This window comes from Phalangium opilio, unplaced genomic scaffold (assembly GCF_054372755.1).
Source record: "Phalangium opilio isolate 3A_F unplaced genomic scaffold, DU_Popi_V2 ptg000075l_1, whole genome shotgun sequence".
In the NCBI taxonomy this organism is placed as follows: domain Eukaryota; kingdom Metazoa; phylum Arthropoda; class Arachnida; order Opiliones; family Phalangiidae; genus Phalangium; species Phalangium opilio.
In genome coordinates, this window is record NW_028324184.1 from 1,972,366 (window position 1) to 1,991,452 (window position 19,087).

The 19,087-nt window shown below is 37.0% G+C and overlaps 1 long non-coding RNA gene across 2 annotated transcripts; it reads left to right on the forward strand.

The window, feature by feature from the left end:
* Window positions 1-1,521: 1,521 nt before the first annotated feature.
* On the forward strand, window positions 1,522-3,889 carry LOC149658734 (uncharacterized). 2 transcript variants are annotated; one of them, XR_016369909.1, is made up of 4 exons: window positions 1,522-1,851; window positions 1,912-2,069; window positions 2,159-2,264; window positions 3,577-3,889. It is a non-coding gene; the product is annotated as an uncharacterized LOC149658734 (long non-coding RNA). The 2 variants fall into 2 exon arrangements; XR_016369908.1 differs by having other exon boundaries at window positions 1,524-2,069.
* Window positions 3,890-19,087: the final 15,198 nt, after the last annotated feature.

Sequence of the window (19,087 nt, forward strand, 5' to 3'; positions counted from 1 at the left end):
CTTTCAAAGTGAAAACAAAATATCAGAAAACGTAATTTTTACATTTAAATTTTATGATAAACTCGTCATCATCCGTTTCTTTATGATATTAAAGACCAAAATAAGAAAGACGGTAGATGAGTTGCAATTGGTGCAATGTTTTGTTTATCTGGTAAGCCTTGTTTCCATTATTTGCGGGAACTAGGCTGAGTGAAAACACTATAATGCTGGGCGGCAACGTAAAAGACAAACCTGCGAAGTAGTTTTTTTCGGTCAAGTGAAAACCATGCTTAAATGTCCATACTAGAGCAGGAATTGTACTATTGCAGGCAGGAGAACAATTGTTTTACTCAGTCGGGAGAATAGTGTGTGTTGCCTATCTTTTTTTGCGTCTGATAGGTTGAAGGAGACAAGAATGGAGCGGGAACCCACATACCTATAGCGTTGCCTTTGTACGCCCATCTACGGCACCGTAGTCCTCCCAGCATCCTTAGTGGTTAGGTAGGGTCGTACCGGACGAAATTGTAAAGGACGCTACCTCAATCTTAAAATTATAAGCTAGTTCTCATACAAATAAAATGGTGCTACTGGGAGAGATACGGTGCCGCAGGTCGCCCATCATCATTTCCAATCCATCTCACCTTCCATCTCCTGCTGATAGGGGTAAGATAATGTCTCATAACGAAATAAATATTTCAGCAATATAATATAAGTAGTATTTATATATACTATTATATAATATTTACGTTGAGGCGTTTATCAAACAGATTAGAGGTTTTAATTTGAGGCCTAAGTTCTAATCGTAGGACTGTGCTTCAAAACATTTTGTTGCATTCAGGGATATTCTGCAGTATTCCTTTTGTACCTTGACACTCGTTATCACTTTTAGGAGGTTTTCCATAATGGAAGGTGTTGTTCTGATGTCGACCACACCATCAGTCTATTAAATCGCAGATAATAGGTACAGATTTTTTTGTGGTTTCGCTGATTTGTTTGTGTTTGACAATGTTGTAAGAGCGTTAGTTTGGCTCTGGTAGTTTAGTGTTTGTAATTTCAAATTAAGAGCTAAATTTGATACTCGTTAAGGCTCGAATTAATGTCGAAATGGGTTTTTAGTCACGCGACTTAGGGCTCGAAGCTCGATAAGTCTCAGTTGAAGGAAACAAGATGGTCTACCCCATAATTAAGCCACATCGTTTACGTACTCTCGCTATCCCTACTACAATAAATATACTTCTAGTGAAATATCCCCTAATATACCGGTCAGAGGGAATAATTTTTCAATGGCTGCTCGGCAAAGAGAATCAAATATCGCCAACGCCCGTTACTAAATTACTAATACTACTACTACTACCACTACTACTCAGGTAAAACTATTAGTCCCATCGATACCTTGTAGCTAAGAAGAAACGAAAGAATTTCCAAAGCGCGCTTCTAGAGCTCTCGCCCGCTCGGACTTTCTTTTAAAATTCTTCTCGATTTGAGGAGAAATACACGTAAATTCTAATAATAAACACCATTCTATATACAGGGTGTTTCTGAAAAGTCCATCACAAATTAAGGGGCGTGTTTATGGGACCAAACTGAGCGGAAAGTACCAAAGAACATGGGGTGTACAACATTTTGTTACGGAGATATGGCCTTCCAAACATTCGCCCCTAAAACAAGGAAATATCCAAAAATGAGGAGTAACACTTAAGACCGACTAACCAGCTTGTTTAAAATTACTAGACAATTTCAATAGCCTTTAATCGAACAATTGATTTCTACCTTTACTAATCAGAAGCGTATAAATGAGTAGAAGTATGCCTACGGTGGTAATGTAAAATTAATCCCAAGTGACATGATGTTTCAAGATCTTCCCAGCACCAAGTAAAATGGTTCTGATTGAAGGGACTTTTATTAGCACAGCGTAAACAACGTTATTTTCAGGAATTAGTCCAAATGTCCACGGGCGGCATTACAAAAACGAGGCAGTCTTTCGAATGATACTTGGACATGTTGGAAGATCCCTGGCTTGTTCCTGTTATCTCAAACCGTAAAAAGCTACGCAAATCTTCATCATCACGGACAACACTCTTGTACGTTAGGTATGACCTTGAGAAAACCTAAAAGGACATCTCGAATGTATTTGAAAAACCCATCTCCAATTAAGGGGCGTGTTGTTTGTTTCCAACAGAGTAAACTCGCCCAGAGAACAATTACAATGCAGAGCCACGTTTCGGCGTTAATGGCCCACAAAGGTGGTCCCAAACAAAAGAACAAACTTTAATTTGTTTCGTTCAGTAAGTGTTTCATGTGTCATAGATAAAACGCCATGATTAATGCACAAAGAAAATGTTATTGACAAGTTTTCGGACCGCGATGCTGAAATGTGGTGGTGCACCATCGTGCATGAACCACATTCTGTTTATTAAACCTAAGGGTACGTCTTCGAGTAGTTCTGGTAAATCGTCCCGTAAGAACTACAAGTAAGCCACACCGTTTAACCTGGGCTCTAGGAAATATGGCCCAATTAAATTGTCACCCACAATACTACACCACACGTTTAAGCTGAATTGTACTTTGTGAATTCTAACGCAAGTTGCGTGTGGTTTTTTCTTAATCAGCAAACCAATTGGCGGCTGCTTGTTTTTGGATCGTCCTCGAAAATAGTGAGAACTTCGCCTATTCTTAAAAAACAGAGCACTAAAACAGAGCACTATGTTTTTTAAGAAAGGAATAAAAGAGGTTTCACGTACATGTGTTTGTTTTATTAAACTCATAATTCAACGAAGTCTGTTACAATGCCTTTCTTCACAAATGCCGAATATGCGGATATGCACCTAATGTATGGACTAGCCGAGGGGAATGCCGCTGCAGCTGTACGCTTGTATCAGGAAAGATTTCCGCAGAGGCGACTACCAAATCGACTGACGTTCGAGGCTGTGGACAGACGTTTGAGGCAAGATGGACGAATCCAACCGGCTGGACCTCAACCTAGAGCGAGAGCCATCCCAGAGGCCGTAGAAGACGAAGTTCTCACCATTTTCGAGGACGAGCCTGAATCAAGTACCCGCCAAGTTGGTCGCCGATTAGGCGTAAACCACACGCTCGTGTGGAAAATCCTCAGAAGCCGCCGGTTTCATCCTTTCCATGTTCAAAAAGTTCAAGGTTTGAATCCAGCGGACTACCCACGACGCACGGCGTTTTGTCAGTGGTTTCTGGCTAAAGTAAACGATATCGATTTCCCACGGGATTTGTTGGTTACTGACGAAGCTAACTTTTCACGGGATGGTATTATTAACTTACATAATAAACATCAATGGTCCCAGCTAAACCCCCACGCAACTTGCGTTAGAAGTCACCAAGTACAATTCAGTTTAAACGTGTGGTGTGGTATTGTGGGTGACAATTTAATTGGGCCATATTTCCTAGAGCCCAGGTTAAACGGTGTGGCTTACTTGCAGTTCTTACGGGACGATTTACCGGAACTACTCGAAAACGTACCCTTAGGTTTGGTAAACAGAATGTGGTTCATGCACGATGGTGCACCACCACATTTCAGCATCGCGGTCCGAAATTATCTTAACGCGACCTTCCCTTTGCGGTGGTTAGGTCGAGGTGGACCTGTGGAGTGGCCTGCTCGATCACCCGATCTGAACCCTTGTGATTTCTTTCTTTGGGGCCACCTGAAAGACTTAGTTTATCAGACTGAAGTGCCCGATGTTGAAGAGCTACGTCGACGAATAATTCACGGCTGTCAAACAATTCGCGAAACTCCAGGCATTTTTCAACGTGTAAGGGAATCATTTGTAAGACGTGCTAATGTGTGCCTTAACGCGGGTGGTGAACACTTTGAACAATTTTTGTAACTAGTTGCAATTAAATGTTAAAACTTGTCAATAAATTCATTTTCTTCGTGCATTAATCATGGCGTTTTATCTATGACACATGAAACACTTACTGAACGAAACAAATTAAAGTTTGTTCTTGTTTTTGGGACCACCTTTGTGGGCCATTAACGCCGAAACGTGGCTCTGCATTGTAATTGTTCTCTGGGCGAGTTTACTCTGTTGGAAACAAACAACACGCCCCTTAATTGGAGATGGGTTTTTCAAATACATTCGAGATGTCCTTTTAGGTTTTCTCAAGGTCATACCTAACGTACAAGAGTGTTGTCCGTGATGATGAAGATTTGCGTAGCTTTTTACGGTTTGAGATAACAGGAACAAGCCAGGGATCTTCCAACATGTCCAAGTATCATTCGAAAGACTGCCTCGTTTTTGTAATGCCGCCCGTGGACATTTGGACTAATTCCTGAAAATAACGTTGTTTACGCTGTGCTAATAAAAGTCCCTTCAATCAGAACCATTTTACTTGGTGCTGGGAAGATCTTGAAACATCATGTCACTTGGGATTAATTTTACATTACCACCGTAGGCATACTTCTACTCATTTATACGCTTCTGATTAGTAAAGGTAGAAATCAATTGTTCGATTAAAGGCTATTGAAATTGTCTAGTAATTTTAAACAAGCTGGTTAGTCGGTCTTAAGTGTTACTCCTCATTTTTGGATATTTCCTTGTTTTAGGGGCGAATGTTTGGAAGGCCATATCTCCGTAACAAAATGTTGTACACCCCATGTTCTTTGGTACTTTCCGCTCAGTTTGGTCCCATAAACACGCCCCTTAATTTGTGATGGACTTTTCAGAAACACCCTGTATAACGTCGGTATTTATTTGCTTTTGCTTCTTAAAAATCCCCCTCCATTTCTTTGAATTTTGAAATTGGGGATCGGGATGATTGATGGCGTGAAAGCCTTATTGTCCACGGGTGACTGGAATTTTAAAGGGAGTATTAAACCTTCCATTTAAATTAAGGCAATACTAAAATCCTCTCTCTCTAGCTTTAAATATATCGAGGAAACGTAAACCACAATTCACAAAGCTTAACCTTACCTGTACAATTAAATGCAATGCTTAAACATACTATTATAATCTCCATCCTTTTAAAATACACGAACGAAAAATATTACCTCACCACAATTCTCTCACATTCATTCTCCTTCCCTTCAATGACGAACGAAAAAATTTTATACTGCCAAAGGCATAAAATAACCATTTCTTCGGTTAGCTCTGACATAACCATTTCTTTGGGTAACTCTGACCACATTCCAAATCGTGAAAAACTACTACCACTACCACCACCACCACCACCACTACCACCACCACCACCACCACTACCACCACCACAGGCTCGCGGGACAAACTAATAGCCTCATCGTATATATACGATGTGGCTAAAAATTGAAGGCTCGAAGCTAGGGTCGAAACTAGAAAATCGAGGCTCTCACTGCGCTAGCGCATAGCGTATGGGATTGGTACCGGCTCATCTTATATCTGACACATTTCATGTAGTCTTCTTTGTGTAATTAAACCCAATGTGGTGAAACAAAATTAAGCCCATGCGGAATAACACTTACTTCCGTAGCACAATACGTTAAAAATGGTTTTCCACTCATTCTGTAATGTTTAAACAGAAGCTACCTATTGATGAAAATAGAGCAACGCGTTGGTTTAGAGGACACACTCCGTCAGTGTCTTTCCCTTTATAAAGTATTACAAAAACTATTTTTCCAAAACGCAAGCGCAGATAAGTATATAGTACGAAAGCACTTATTCTTGATAACATTCCTATTTTTCCCATTGTTTTTCTTGGATTCCAATTATGAAATCGACTAATCTATAGTCGAAACCTTACGCACAATGCACTAGGTTCCTATAAGAAATTTTTCATGGTTTAGTATTAATAACATAATGAAAGTAAGTATAAGGATGTCCTCTTTCACCTCTTGCCATTTATAAATTGCACCATGGTTATTAATAAATATTATGCCAGCCAGGCAGGTTATGAGACGCCTCTAAACCGAAGCGGAAATAGCTAAGTCACGTGGGGAAAAGGGACTATATCTCTCCACTCTCCAGACAATCCTGAATGGTGGGTTTGGACTTGGAATTTTGCCTATGAGCAAAGAGAAAAAAAATTCGAATCTCCTTCTTATTCACAAGGTTGGCTGGTTAAAAGCGAAATGCCTTGTGGGATGTAAGACATGAGAGGGTGACATATTCTGCCTTATGAAAGCGTTTGAGCTTTAAATATAATGTACTTCACTTATGAGATCCCAAGTGCAAAGCTCGTGGCATTGAATTTGAACAGCAGTAATATTTTTTAAAATTTTTGTACACTTTCATAACAAAATATGACTTACTTAAAGGATGCGAGGCGAATTACAAAATATAATTTCCAGTATTGAAAATTATATTTATTTGAACTAGAAAGTCTGACATTCCGAGATCCAAAAATATTAAGAACAGCTATTACAAGATAGTTTTTGTGTGAAAAACATATTCTCAGACAACTCCAATCTCCCCTGAATAGATAAAATTGTTAGTGTACGAAAAATTTTAAAGCCTCTACAACAACTTGAATTGTTGTAGAGCCCGATAAGTGTTAATCGTCTTACTTATAATACTGTCCTACCTATGGTCTAAGGATTGTGTTCTGAAAGGTAAAATTGATGGTTAAATTGTTTACTCTTATACTGGCCCTAATCCAAATAAAAAAATTGTTTTCGAGCCCTGTGTTCGAAAAAATATGAAATTACTTAATTGCACTGGCAATAACACCAGCTGTTATGTGCTTAGCGTTACACTGGCAGCCCCGTTCTTTTCGCTTATGTAATAATAACGTATGTAAATAATATTTGCATACGTTATCTCTTCGCTAGAAAGGTACTTCGGAGAAATCAATTGGCGCAATTATTTTGTTTTCAATTTGAAATTGTTGTGCCAATTAAAACAATGCAAATTCCGAGAAATAACTTTAATTAATACTTTATTGACAGTTAATTTAAATACAGGATTAGAATCAGTAGACACTGAAAGCAATTTTGGAACGAAAATTTGCGAGTATGGTATATTAACTAATGATTGAAAAATGTTTTATTTCATCGGTTAGAATTCTAACAATGTTAAATTTTTGTTAGAATTGAATTTAGTTTCTTTGTGGATTAATGTAATCGAACTAAGAAAGTTCTAAAGCCGTAATAAATGTTAAAAGCACTGACTAGTTTATATTTAACATTATAGGCCCTAGTAAGGGTAAATTTCATTGAATTTCTTGAGAAGGTTTCGTTTTTAGCTGATCAAGTATTAATTACTATTGGTTTAGAATATACGAGAAAATTTCAATCAGCAACCATGCGATATAAAATAAATTGATCATTTCAGACGGTGTTTATTCCTATTATGCGTGAACCAACGAGGTTGAGTCTAGTGTTTGACATCACACACATATGTAACACTATAAAAAAAACGAGTTTTGCTTCGCAGTCCTTGAAAAACTGCATTTATACACAATCCGCGACACTTTTTCAAACCCACAGAAGGCCAGAAACTAGAAATTATTATATGTATTGCAATTTGGAATAAAGTTTAATCGTTATGAGAAATTTGCTTTTAATTGCGTAGTTCAAACTTTTGTTATGATTTGAAATTTTACAACAAAAACGGGTATAAAGGGAGCTTAGATTTTCACGTATGAAATTATATAGAATCTGTTCCGTAAAAACTTAGCCCTGTCAAATAATTAAGGCGAAAAAATACATAATGAGCTTTTAGCATTTTAATTTTTCAGGGTGGAAAAGATAAGAACACTTATTTCGAGTAAAATGTCGCTTTACAAGTACTACTCCTAAAATGAGGTCCCTTATTCTGATTTGTGGCTTTAAAAGCAGTGTCGTATTTCTGACATTTATCATACATTCAGAAAAGATGTTCATATATGTGTGTTGTTACATCTTGTATAAGTTTTAAACTTCAATTCGAACTCAAGTCGTAATCGTCCATGATTTAGCTCTTTGTTCCGAAACGCCTCATTTATACCCGTTTTTGTTGTAAAATTTCAAATCATAACAAAAGTTTGAACTACGCAATTAAAAGCAAATTTCTCATAACGATTAAACTTTATTCCAAATTGCAATACATATAATAATTTCTAGTTTCTGGCCCTTTGTGGGTTTGAAAAAGTGTCACGGATTGTGTACAAATGCAGTTTTTCAAGGTCTGCGAAGCAAAACTCGTTTTTGTATAATATCTGTCCCTTTTTGGGGAGAAACGTTATTTGGGAATAAATTAGTTCTGGAATAGTCAAACTCAATCGTCCAATTTTTTAAGACTAATTATATAGTATTTCACTAAATCGTAACTTACATTTGGAAATTGTAATGGTCGGATAATACAATGCACTGTATAAAAACCCACTATGCTAAATATTCGTTTAAACCGTGTGAAAATGATAAAAATTCTCCAACTATTTCTTTGTGATCACTTAACCTTAGGCTCAGAAAGACAAAAAATAGGCCCAAAAAGTTTTAAAAAAATCACATGAACTTAATTAGAGAATCAAAATGGCGAGATTTGAATTGAAACTTTATTGAAATGCAGCGCGTGCTGGCGCGTGAGCTAGCGCGTGGTTTAAAAATATTTTTTTTTTGAAACCTATACAAAAAGGCCAAGTTAACCTTACACTACGAGAAATGAGATACTATACCTTTTCAGCTTTTGCTAGTGCTGTAAAGTTAGGCTGTGAAAAAAAGTGTACCCCCTTGGTCGCGAAACCTTGGGTCTAACTCGCAAAAATTTTTCCACCTCATAATGTTAAGCTCCATAGAGTTTAACATTACGATTTCGGATTGATTTTCTTAATAATATATGCTTATCCAAAGACGTTAGATGTGACTTCAAACAAAAGGACGTTGGTGGACTGGTAACTTTGAAGCCGTTTATAACGTCTTTTCGTCCACAACACTGTAGTAATGATTTCTTCCTTTTATTATGAAAGGATTTTTTATCTTTGACATATTGTACAAAATATACAAAAAGATATATGCTCAAAATTTGGTAAACACTTGTGAACAGTCGTACATAACTTAGAAATTCAGTTACATACTATTTCAAGTTTTGCAAAAAAATATATGTGCATATAGGTAGATAACTCCTTCCGTACTCATAGCAAGAAGGCAAGTATTAAACAAATTGGTATATAAACCAATTTCAAGTCGGTGGTAAAAGTGCCCCTATTGCCACTAAGTTGATACACGATGGTTTCCTTATTCTCATTTCCAAACAATAGGGCTATCACGTCATTTTACTCGTTCTATATATACTCAAGGTTTAAAGGTTTTTATATTAGTTATCTGTAAGTGATCACGGTTTACACTTTGACCCCCCCCCCGAGCTAGATTTCAATGGGAATCGGGTAATTTGGGATTTAAAGTACAGTTACACACGAACCTTATCGTAAGAAATTAATGAGTTTTCTTTGTTTCTTTCATGGGAGTTGAAGTATATTCAACGCTATTTGTGTGGAAAAAATCGCACGTAACTTTACAACAGTTAAAAATGCTGTCAATTATGATAAACCGGTCTTTTATACTGTCTTAAACCTTAACTAGTTTGTGCCATGACAATTTTTAGATAAATTCAGTCGTTATTGATAAATTATACTCGCAATTAGAGACTAGAGTTTCCAGAACATTTATGCGCGAGGCTTGATTCTGTTTTGTAGAGGTTGGCGTGGTTTTCGTTTTGAAGGAATAATTTCTGCTGCCAAAACTGTTAGTGAAACGGTTAGCAAGACGAAATAAAAACTAAATGCAGTTTTGAAGTGTTTCGTTGACAAGTAATGTTTAGATGCCGTCGTAGTGTGAAATTCCGCTACACATTTTTCCGATAACCAATGGCCGAAAGATAGTTGACGAAGAATAATGTTTGCTTCGAACAACGCTTGTGCCCTGCAAATAACAAGTTCGAAATGGTTGGCGGTCATTGAAATAATTTGAGCACTGAGAAATTCTACGGTGACCATAAAAACGAATGAGCAATTCTTGTGTTAATTGTTGTCTGAATCAGGGTAATTCTTTTGAAATATAATTTTTGATTTAGTTTAAAAGAATAATGGTGTCCTATAGCTTGCCGTGCTGGCGCTGCGGTACTGAAGATCTATCTAGAACTTCCTATGAAATGGACTAGTAATATTATCAGGCCTCACAATGACTTGTATTTATACAATATCACCAAAGTTGGTATCCGCTCACCCACCGACTGAGCATTGTATCTCCAGAACCCCTTCACCTACGATGCGCAAAGCGCCTGTTTATGGTACGTTGGTCTTAAGTACTAAATACTGTCTGAAAAACATTTTTTGATTTCACTCTAAAACTACCGTTAACTATTTTGACTAAACAAGTTTAAAAAACTATACTAAATACTTCGGTAGCAATATATATATATATATATATATATATATATATATATATATATATAGAGGCTTTATAACGTTTTTGAGTTTTCATCATAATAATCATAAATTCTGCTTGCGCTAAAAAATAACCACAGGGTTCCTAGAAGCACGGGAATTTTTGGTTATCTCGAATGTATAGAAAGTATCCTTAAGAATATGGATAACATTTGAAACTGTTTTAGAGGCCTAAATCAATGACTATTCTTATAGAAAGACCTTAGTTAAAACCATTGCGAAATGCGATTTGTACGCTACAAGTTCATATAGTTTAACTGATAAGACACTATTTCATTCAGGGCACCAACGTTCGCTTCGATCACAATTGTACGCAAATTTGCAACCTACGTTTTTCTGATAACAGACTTTATGTAGGGGTGTGCTCCTTTACGAATAGGAAAGGCAACTTTTTCCGTGAAAAGCGTTTTTTGAGAGACGTGGATCTTATTGACAAAGAAGTGGCATAACTGAAAGAGTCTTTTGCCTTCTTGTACTATGTTCTGTGGTAGAAAACTACATAATTTGTTATTTGACAGATCTTCGAAATTATCCTCTAAATTGAGTTCGTCAAACGTTTTTAACATGTTATGCCTCTTAATTTGCATTTGTACTTTTCTTCCAATTTCATCTTGGAAAGGATTCTGAAATAGGCATTAATAGGAAATCAATTAAAAATATTTGAAGGCATTTACAGACTCACGAGATCATGCACATTTTTGTTTTTCGAAACTTTTATTGCATTCTGAGCATAGATTTTTTTACAGACTCACCAGATAGAATTTCTCAATTGGCGTATTCTTCAATATGAGAATGGGTAAATGGGGGTATTTTAGAATATCTTTTTGGGTTTCGATGAAGATGTTTTTCGGTGGAAGCATTAACTTCGAAAGTATGCTCCCAGAAACACACTGAGAAACGATGAAACTTGAAAACACGAAACATAACACTGCGAATTTGAGGCAATCGTATTCCGAAAGATTGCGTTCCCCTACAATAAATTGGCATTTTAGCGATGTGCTATAGGCCCTTTTTAGAAGAACGGCCGCAGCTTCGTCTGCTTGATCTATTGTTTATACGGAACATCCGGTATGTGGATGCAAAGACGAGAGATAGGGCTTCAAACCTAGACGTCCACCAAAAGTGAAGTCCTATCGTCTTTAAGATACACGTCAGGTCCTAACGTCTTTAGAACCCCTATACCCGATGTTTCGTCTAAAGGTCGTCAAACACCCGACCCTCTTTTATCAATGACATTTGAGGAGTCCATATTAGTTTTTAAAATTGACAGAAAAACGTATAACAATACGAAGGAATTTTTACCTCTCCGAATTACAAATGTCTCAGAGAGGTATCGCATTGAACACATCTATGTGTGTCTGTTCGCTCCGCAGTTGGAAAAGCGGAGCGAACGTGTTAGCAATTTCCAGACCACGTTCGCAGTTCACAAAAATTCAGATTTTTCTATTTTTTTTGCTTTATCTGTCTCAATTAAGTGCCAAACATTATCTAATAGGTATACCATCTACTAGTTATCGTTTATAACACTTAATACACCATTCTGTACACATTGGCTTCTAACAACAACAACACTACTGATCTTCCCTCTATTTCATAAAGAACCCGGAACGTATATAGATCACCGTATTGGTCCGGTAGGGTTATAGCTTCCGTTCTTGCGCGCATATTCTCTTTTAGTGCGGATAGAGATACTTCAGATTTAGTACGGACCAAAGTTAAAAATCATGCTAGAAAACTAAGAATATTTTTCAGGTGTAACGAGAAGATATTCAGGTAAATAGTCTTAATCTGTACTCGGAGAGATAATTGTTAAAGTTTAGCCCGAGGAACGTCACCGGTGTTTTTCAATTTCAATTAGCTTAATAGTTACTGTACAAGTTCAACTATTGAATTATAGAGCGCCCAGGGTACTATACGAGTTCGAACACGTTTTTAAGCCAAGTTCTAATGTATCGTATATTGATTTCCTATTATTTCATACCTTGGTTTAGGCATACTGTCACACAAGAAAACAAGTTTTTGAAAAAGGTATCACTGACAGTTTCAGGTTTCTTTTCTGTTTTTAAAGTGCTGTATCCGAGTTCTATAATAGATCTCATCATAGCAAAAAATATCATAGCCACCAAGAAAAGTAGCCACGTCTGCCAAAAATTCAAATCACGTTAAATCATGCAAATTTTAAAAAATAATTTGTTGCATTTACCATATTATCAAATACGGTAAGAAATGACGCTGTAGGTTGAGAGGTAACCGCATAATTCGAACTCAAAATAACCCATTCATCATCCGCCACTACATTTGTGAAATCAAGATGCTCAAATGTGTCGCCCCTCAAGTCGAATCCGGTGAAAGCGATATCTGATTCCTTTCAAAGTGAAATACAAAATATCAGAAAATGTAATTAGCACTTCAAGTATGATTCGTCGTCAAAAATGAAACTAGATTTTATGACTCTATCACTTCAACCAGGAAGTCATACCCCTAACTGGAAAGTATAATTTGGCCAACTGATTTTTAGAGTTGTTGGGTGGACCAAACAACGTATTAAAACGTCATTTGTGTCGTGAAGAAAAGTGAATAAGTTGCACAGTTTAATATCCATCCTACAGTAGGAACTGTACTACTCCAATGCAGGAGGATAAGTGTATTGCTTCGATGTTAGAATGTGTGCTCAGGGACAAATGAGGTTAGGTAGATTGGAAATGATGAAGTTCGACCTGCGGCACTTATCTCTCACATTTTACCTTAGGTTGGCGATTGTTAAGTGATGCCGCGTAGTGCCATTGTATTTGAATGAGAACTATCTTCTATTTTTAAGACAGAGGGGCCGTGCTTTCTGATGTTTGGAAGAATCATTTTAAAATTACCCCTGTTTGTATTGCACTTCACTCGAAGAGATGTATTTTATACTTCTGATATCATTCTCTGCTGCTCAGACATTAACCGTATCAATCGCAGCAGAGGATATGTGGGTTTTGGCGCTTTCCAAGAAGCGGTATGAATCCCTGCTTCAACTTACATTTCTTAATAAAATCCCCAAAACGCCGGTTCCATTGCCAGGTCCATAAGAGTGACCAAAGTCCATACCACTCTCAGTTAATATTCCGGTATAACTTAAATTCCAGAGAAAGAAGTTTTAAAATTTTTTATGAAAGTGTTTGAAAATACATTAAATGAAAACTCAATCATTGTAGGGCCATTACAGATAGTATAAGCTTTCTAGATTTCACCCTAGTTCATTAACAAATAAATTCAAAATGATAATCGGAATTAAGCGTGCTTCAATGTTTCTAATAGATTGGATTTGTGGAAGAAGGTCTAAATTAGCTTAATATTTTTGACAAATTAACAAGTGAAATAAATATAAGCTTGTCATAAAAGCAGTTAAAGTTTAAAGCGATACAAGGGAGAAAATCGTTGAACCGAAACGAATCTTACTTTAGGTTCATCTTTGCAATGGTTGTTTCGACCAACTCTTTATAGTGACCTTCCACTTCTACGGGATTAGTTTCGTAATAGAGACTCCATATAGGTAACTATAATTTAATGAATTAGAATACGTAATCTTAGTTATTAACAAAGGGCGATAATTAGTATCTTTTATCAACTGCAGTGGTTATGTAATCACATGGCAGAATATGGATACGGATTTGTTCGTGTGTATGTTTCGAACATTAGGTTGGCTCTAGTAGTTTATGGTTTTAATTAAAGTTTCAGAGATAGTATGATCAGCTTGATTTCATTAGATATATTGAAAACAAGTCACGTAAATAATATTTCCGTATTAGCTGGGTGTAATTGGGGTAGGTAGGTCGTCTTACTTTCATATGTGCTGACTTTCACAAAGTGCCCGTGAAATAGTGTCCTTCAGTCTGAAACTGAATCTCTCATTTTAGCTACCGTGTCTAATGCGCATTCCCCATCCCCTCTTGCCTAACCCCGAAAACCGTAGTTGAGAGAAAATATTTCGATTTTAAATGCTTTACAACAAATCGGCTTCGATACAGCCGTCCATAAAATTAACTTGAAACTTGAGGGTTGTCGCAATCTAACCCGAAAAATTATTTGACGTTGTCAATGTTGTTTCTTTCCCAATGCTTCCAAGACCTGTAAGCGGATCTTTTCGCGAAAAGAATTCCGAAAACTTGTTTGAAGTTCATTCGAAGTCAGGAAAACTGTTGTAAACTCGAAACATGGCGCTGATGTGCTTTCTTTCCCAACAACACACATTACACACCCACCCAAAGGAGCAGCGCAAAGCTGTGTCTGTATACATATCCACACAATACTTTTTTCTAGGGATGAACCGGTACCGATACCATATCGGTATCGGCACCGATACTCGGGGTTTCCCGATAGTATCTTATCGGTTGGTTCGATACCGATACTAAACCGATACTCGTTTAAAATTCGTTATATGGCGCTACATGACATTTTTAGGTCTTTTAGTAAAGTAATTATGGTGATAATATCTCATTTCTATGAATTTCGATCGTGACGAGTTCTCATTTTTATAAAAAGTACCTGAATTCAGTTTATCTAACAACTAATAAGCGAAAATCTTTCTTAGTACGCGCCTACTACTCTAGGGATGAACCGATACCATATCGGTATCGGTTGAAGTATCGGGTTTTGGATCATAGTGAGTAAATATCGGTATCGATCGGTATCGGGTTAAGCCTGGTATCGGCCATCTTTACTTTTTTCATTACTATAAGGGCAGTATTTGTTATTTTAAAATTTGATCTAATTTTAGAGGCTCTAATAAAGCTGGAAATGGGTTTTTAACTACACGGCTTAAGGCTCGAAGCCCGATAAGGAACTTAAGAAATTCAAGTCTTGATGCTTGGGCCGAAACTAGCGCATAGCATGTTGTATTTCAAACGGTGTATACATCTCCTTTATGTGTGTGAATCCCAAAATATGTCCCATTTCCTATAGTCTTCTTTGTGCAATTAAACACGATGTGATGAAATGAAATTAAGCACACGTGATACAAGTTGGGAAAACCAAAATATTACCTCTCCGTGTCAAGAAGATTATATAAACTTAAGTATCCAATAAAAACGTTATTATGTTTCTGAGTTGGGGTTTCCCATTTTTGTTGTTGTTTTGAAAAATATATCGCAATGCACGGGCCTTGATAGATATAGGAGGCAATGAATGAAATATATCACAATGCACGGGCCTTGATAGATATAGGAGGCAATGAAGGAAATATATCGCATGCACGGGCCTTGGTAGATATAGGAGGCAATGATAATCTCACTCTTTGCACGAGAGGTTTATCTTTAATATTTAAATAAATATAATTATTTTTAATTATTTTAATCTTCAATAATTAACATTAATAATAGTTGAATCGTTTAAAATAAAGTTATACCTATTATCTTCTCAAACTTTGCTAATATTGACGTTTAAAGTGAAGGGTACCCCTCTTGCCCGCTTTTTTCAAATTTGGGGTATATATACGATTCGTTTCCATTATAATAGTAAGGAAAAAGCGCAATTGCGAAAACCCTTGGTGGCGATCCCACCTTAGGGAGGCTAGACGTTTCTCGTAACCCTAGCTGATCGCCGCGTATATCCTAAAACCAAACGATGATAATAGAGTAGAAGCCAATGATACAGATTGGTGTCTATGTGGAATAGACGGAAGACCAGTGGATGGTGGTGTTAGAAGCCAGTGTAAGTGCAGACTGGTGTCAATGTTGGGATTGACAAAGAACAGAAGATGGTGGTGATTAGAAGCCAGTAAGAACAGACTGGTGTCCGTGTGGGATGGACAAAGACCAGAAGATGGTGGTGTGAGAACTCGAGTAGAGGAGCCATTTCCGTGACTGTGAAAGCAGTTCGGAAATGGCGAACACGTTTGCTCCGATACGCAAACTGCGAACGCGGTCACGTGGGTGTAACAACAGACAGACAGACACACAGACAGACACACAGACACACACACAGACACACAGACAGACACACACACAGACACGGCCGTTACAGAACCTCTCCTGGACTACGTCACACGGAGAGGTAATAAAACTTACTTCCGTAGCACAATACGTTAAATATGGTTTTCCACTCATTCTGTAATGTTTAAACAGATAGAGCAACGTGTTGGTTTAGACAGACTCCGTCAAAGTCTTTTTCTTTATCAAGACTTAACAAAAAGTAATTTTCTAAAACCCAAGCGATGATGCGTTTATAATATGAAAGCACTTGTTCTTGTTAATATTCGTATTTTTGTCCAATAGTTGGTTCTTGCTAGCATAATATTGTTGGATTCCAGTTATGAAATCGATTAACCTATAGGCGAAACATTAACTCACAATGCACTTGTTTCCTCTGAGGAAGGTTTCATAGTCTACTAACAAAAGAATAGTTTTTCTCACCAGTTCTGTTACCCATCTTAACTGTTAGATTTTTCCATTGTTTATGAGCTTCAAGCCTTTTTGTTGTTGGTTACAACATTACATAGTCATTACTGGTATGAGTTCATTCTTTTCATTCGTGAACAAGTTTGACTCGTGTGGCTACTGAGATTTGGGTTGGTTTTCTTTTAATGAACACCCATATTCATGATTATACTGTAGTAAAGAATTATTCCTTTTATTGTGAAAGGGTAATTTAGATAAGTGTTTTTACGACATATGATGAAAATTTACCTAAAGTAATTTGCTCAAAATTTGGTAAACACTTTTGTGAACAGTCGCACATAACGTAGAAATTCGAGGTTTGAAAAACTAATAATATATGGTGTTTCCATACATAATTTCTTCCGTTCTCATAGCAAGAAAGCAATTATAAAACAAATTCGTATATAAATTATTATGAAGTCGGGGGGGGGGGGGTAAAATAGTCTGTTGTTTGACCACCTTGTATTCTTAAGACGCAACTTCTGGTATGCTGTTCCAAGGATGTTTGATGTGGTTGCAAACAAAAGAACTTCAGTGGACTAATAACGTTGAAGCCCTATCTAACGTCTTTGTTATCCACATACCAGATTATCCATCTTAACCCTATATCAAGCGGACGCCACTGCGGCCCTGGGTCTTCTACAAGTGCATAGGGTCACGATGACCATCGGAGGTAATGCAAAATATGCATTTCCTATAATGTATTGAAAGCCCTACATTCTGTATTCAATGGTAAGGCTAACTTTATTTTTCAACAAGTCCATCTTACCCCAATAGCCATTATCTATATCTATATAAATCAAAGTCCTGACTGACTGACTGATAATCAACGCCCAGCCCAAACCGCTTGCCCTAGAAGGCTGAAAATTCGCATGAACGTTACTCATAAGTAGTAGGCGCGTTCTAAGAAAGATTTTTCCAATCCGCTGCCATCTTAAAAAATGGCGACCAGAAATGTAAAAAAACTTCTCTTTGCAACAAAGTCCGCGCGTTTCAACCGATTTCACAAATATTTAGTACACTGCTTTCCTTTAAGCTATAGATGGCCTGAATGGTCTTTTGGGTTCGATTTGTTGCCATCTTTTTAAATGGCGGCGAAAAAGTTAAAAAAACCTTCTTTATAGAATAATGTCCGCGTGAAAAGTAATAAAAAATGTCCCGACGGGCTGACGGGCAACGTCGAGTGCCATCGGTCCTAGGGTGCTACAAAAATATTAGTCATCAGAAAAATCTCCCCATTCTTTATATCATTTTGATGGTAGTTCTTATTACACGCGAGCGACGCCGCAGGTAGCAGCTAGCAGTTAGCTAAAATTCAAAACTAAGATAGTGTGCGGCAGGCTTGAGGAAGTATCGAACAGTCCATTATTATGCGGCTCTACATATATCCATAAGCGAATCATCTTCTTTTAAGTATCCATCTGTAGGTCATTGGTGATACGTCCCCTATCCCTTTCCTTCACGTCAACGCTTCCAAGAGATCGGGCGCCAAAACCCAAGAGTGACTTTTCTTTTTCTGGTAGCGCCGCTCGTGGAGTGGCCTAACTCTCTTGGGTGGAATTTTTAGTTGAAGAAGAGACGAACCAATTTTTTACCATGGTCTATTAAACCAATCTCATTCATTTTAATAAAAATTCAGAATGAGACGGATTTTTAGGCCGCAGGGTGCCAGAGCAATCTTCTATGGACCCCATTCAGAAATAGAGACTTAATGGTTGATCATAAATTTATGGTGGGATATCTTTGAAAAACAACGCATTAGTGATTAGGCAATAACATTATTTCATGAACATGTTGGAGTGTTTTGTTTTTGGTTATAATCCCGACACAAAAACAAATTTAGGTCATTTTCAATGTTTTTGCTGTTATACAAAAATCGTTCTTAGTCCTGATCTCTTAAGGTCAAAATCAAAACTCGGTAGAAAATTTGCATAAGCCTCGCACCCCGTTTAAGAAATGCTTAATATAATGCATGCTATACTTATACATGAATATTTGTGACGTAAATAATGCATTTCTATTAATTCGGGATTTAATTTTTCTTTCTTTAAATATTGTTTCAAGTAAAGCCATTAAAAAAAAGTTTTATTGACCTACTCTATTTTAAGCAATAAAAAAGGTTCAGTTTATTTAAAATGTCCTTTAGAGGATTTTATGTTTCGCTATGAAGTTTCTAATGGTGTAAAAAAACTAAGACACGTGGAAAGAAAAATATTCTGTCGGCTATCGTCCACGGACATAAGGCGTGGCTAATAATTACAAACATGGAGAAAATACGTATTTTTAAAGCTTCAAGTTATGAAAGAAATAGACTTAAAACGCCACAAATGTGAGAA